We start from the raw sequence: 3502 nt of genomic DNA, 5'->3' as shown, positions 1-3502 counted from the left end.
GAGCGTTTTAACAAGCTAATCAGATCGGAGTGGCTCAAATCACATATGCACAATGAGAAAAGACACTTCGTTTCTGCTGAGGACCGAAAATGAAAACGATGAATCAATTACATGCAAAGCGCATTTCAATGAATAACGTGGGAAGTCATCATTAATATGTTAATTAAGGGAACTGGCTGGGCAGATTCACCATGCTATTAGGCTGTGATGAGTTTGTATAGTGTGTGTTTTTTGAGTGTGTACTTTGTGAGATTTCACAAAATGAAAAAATAATAATGTTACTAACAGCTTCACAAAAATGACGAGCACATCAATAGTTTCACAGACAAGAGGGAACTTTAATTAAATATTGTGAAAGTTGAAAAGCTATTTTACAATTTCAAAGTTGAAACAACAAAAAAAGTATAATCGTTACAGTAGTTTATTTTCCTCTTCTCCCTATCGATCAATATATAACTGATCTGTGTGTCCAGTCAAACACAAGGCTTGGTAGCAAGGAGAGATGGGATGGAAGGGATGATAATAGGACTCAGAGAACAATGTTTTCATTGACCAGGTGGCCACCTCCCCGACAGGGACGGCACTATTCTCCTGGCTGGACGGTTACACAGTAAACCTCAAACTCATCTGTCCCTATCCCCAAACACAGGAGAACTGAGTCACAATGCAGATACACTGAAATCAGCATTACACAACTGCATTTTACAACAGACTCCCCCGTCTTCAGAATCCTCAGTTTAAATGTTCCCTCTCTCCTATGAAGTCACATTACAAAATATCCTTCAGCAATAAAAAAATAAAATAAAATGCCATGTTCTCTTTCAGAGGACTGATGACACACACACACACACACACACACACACACACACACACACACACACACACACACACACACACACACACACACACACACACACACACACACACACACACACACACACACACACACACACACACACACACACACACACACACGAAAGAGTACAAAGAGTGGTCATGTGACCCATGTCAGAGATAAACTGGTGCTCATTTTGTATATAAAGGGAGTGGAAAAAGGGGGAGTCAGAAGAGAGGGGGGAGTCAGAAGAGAGGGAGGAGTCAGAAGAGAGGGAGGAGTCAGAAGAGAGGGAGGAGTCAGAAGAGAGGGGGAGTCAGAAGAGAGGGGGAGTCAGAAGAGATGGGGGAGTCAGAAGAGAGGGGGTGTTAGAAGAGAGGGGGAGTCAGAAGAGAGGGGAGTCAGAAGAGATGGGGGAGTCAGAAGAGAAGGGGGAGTCAGAAGATAGGGGGAGTCAGAAGAGAGGGGTGTCAGAAGAGAGGGGGAGTCAGAAGAGAGTCAGAAGAGAGAAGAGAGGGGGTGTCAGAAGAGAGGGGGGAGTCAGAAGAGAGGAAGAGAGGGGGAGTCAGAAGAGAGGGGTGTCAGAAGAGAGGGGGAGTCAGAAGAGAGGGGGAGTCAGAAGAGAGGGGGTGTTAGAAGAGAGGGAGGGGTCAGAGTGGGAGGAGTCAGAAGAGAAGGGGGAGTCAGAAGAGAGGGGGAGTCAGAAGAGAAGGGGAGTCAGAAGAGAGGGAGGGGTCAGAAGAGTGGGAGGAGTCAGAAGAAGGGGAGTCAGAAGAGAGGGGGAGTCAGAAGAGAGGGGGTGTCAGAAGGGTCAGAAGAGAGGGAGGGGTCAGAAGAGTGGGAGTCAGAATGGTGGGGGGTCAGGGGGAGGAGTTAGACGAGTGGGAGGAGTCAAATGAAGAGGGGAGTCAGATGAGAGGAGGAGTCAGAAGAGAAGGGGTCAGAAGAGATGGGGGAGTCAGTCAGAAGAGAGGGGGAGTCAGAAGAGAGGGAGAGTCAGAAGAAGAGGGAGGAGAGAGGGAGGGGAGTCAGAATGGTGGGGGGGGGTCAGAAGAGGAGTTAGAGGAGTCAGAAGAGAGGGAGGGTCAGAAGAGAGGGAGGAGTCAGAAGAGATGGGGGAGTCAGAAGAGAGGAGGGGGAGTCAGAAGAGAGGGAGGAGTCAGAAGAGAAGGGGGAGGAGTCAGAATGGTGGGTGGGGGGGGTCAGAGGGGAGGAGTTAGAGAGAGGGATGAGAGAGGGGAGTCAGACAAGAGGGAGGAGTCAGAAGAGAGGGAGTGGTCAGAAGAGACGGAGGAGTCAGAATATAGGGAGGAGTCAGAAGAGAGGGAGGAGTCAGAAGAGAGGGGGTGTTTGAAGAGAGGGGGGAGTCAGAAGAGATGGGGGAGTCAGAAGAGAAGGGGGAGTCAGAAGAGAGTGAGGAGTCAGAAAAGAGGGGGTGTTTGAAGAGAGGGGGGAGTCAGAAGAGAAGGGGGAGTCAGAAGAGAGGGAGGAGTCAGAAGAGAGGGAGGAGTCAGAAGAGGGCAGTAGTAATTGTCTAAGCAAGGGTGTAAAATGACTTGTGTTACAAATGATTGTGCTGTCATTTAGAACGGTTCATAATCACATCTGTTTTTAGTACCATTACCTTTCTCTAATAGAATCACACTGTAAATAGAATATGTTTTACCATCAACCCACCCTTAGCTGTGGAGGTCTATATATATATATATATATCGTTATAGACGGAGGGAATAACCCTGAAGATGAGAGATGAACATGAAGGGAAGGGTCGGCTTCAGATGAGCAAGGCAGTACACTACACACCTCTCCTCCTCTCCTCCTCTCCTCCTCTCCTCCATACCAGCTCCCCTCCAGCTGCTCAACACATTAAATATTTATCCTCCTTCTATTCTCAGTTACCTCGTCTCAGTGTCCTCCCCCCGTCAGTCAACCTCCCTCCCTCCCTCCCTCCCTCCCTCCCTCCCTCCCTCCCTCCCTCCCTCCCTCCCTCCCTCCCTCCTCCCTCCCTCCCTCCCTCTCCTCTGTTATTTCTGGCTCCCACTATCTGCTGTGCCATGCCGAGTGCTCCCTGCGGCAGGGGAAACAGTGAAACATCGCTCAGGGCTCAGGGATAAGGAACAGTTCCACTTGTGTGTCCCCCCTCTCTATATGTTGCTTGTTGCACCCATTTTAAAGTATGTTAGCAGAGCACTGATGTGGTCTCTACTCTACACTGATGTCTGTGGGTTTGCATTGTTAAGGCATCTAAACTGCTGGTTCAGATTTTGGTGAGACTACGGAGGGGAAAGTGAAAAGAAGATGGAAGATATGAAGAAATTATTTTCATATTTTTTCCCCCCCAAAAAATGGTCTTCCTGCTTTCAGCACATAAATTAATGGCTAGAAAGAGAACCCACATGTCTAATGTTTGTTTTTAAACAGCATACAGGTTTTTTTAAGCCCCCCAAAAAATCTAAGCAAAGAAGAAATTCAAACGATATACTTATATAATCTCTTTACTATAAGAAGAATATACTACCTTTACCATATGATAAAACAAACGCAAAATCAAGACAATTTTTTTTTCTTCATTAACTTCCAAAATGATACAAAAAATAGACAATGGCTTTTAGGGTGGATGGAAAATGGAAGTATGGCTTAAAACAACATAAGAAAAACAACAACGTA

At 46.8% G+C, this 3502-nt stretch overlaps 1 protein-coding gene across 1 annotated transcript in view; it reads right to left on the bottom strand.

Moving 5' to 3' along the window:
* Nucleotides 1–2853: 2853 nt before the first annotated feature.
* Nucleotides 2854–3502, bottom strand: part of LOC124014325 (transcription factor COE1-A-like) — a 332099-nt gene continuing 331450 nt past the window's right edge. Inside the window, 1 exon segment of the mRNA XM_046329183.1 lies at nucleotides 2854–3502. This exon segment is cut by the window's right edge and continues 1861 nt beyond it. The gene's annotated coding sequence lies outside the window, so the exon portion shown is untranslated.

This window comes from Oncorhynchus gorbuscha, linkage group LG02 (assembly GCF_021184085.1).
Source record: "Oncorhynchus gorbuscha isolate QuinsamMale2020 ecotype Even-year linkage group LG02, OgorEven_v1.0, whole genome shotgun sequence".
Classification (NCBI taxonomy): domain Eukaryota; kingdom Metazoa; phylum Chordata; class Actinopteri; order Salmoniformes; family Salmonidae; genus Oncorhynchus; species Oncorhynchus gorbuscha.
Note: the sequence above shows the minus strand (reverse complement) of the source record. Positions and strands in the feature narration are given on the sequence as shown.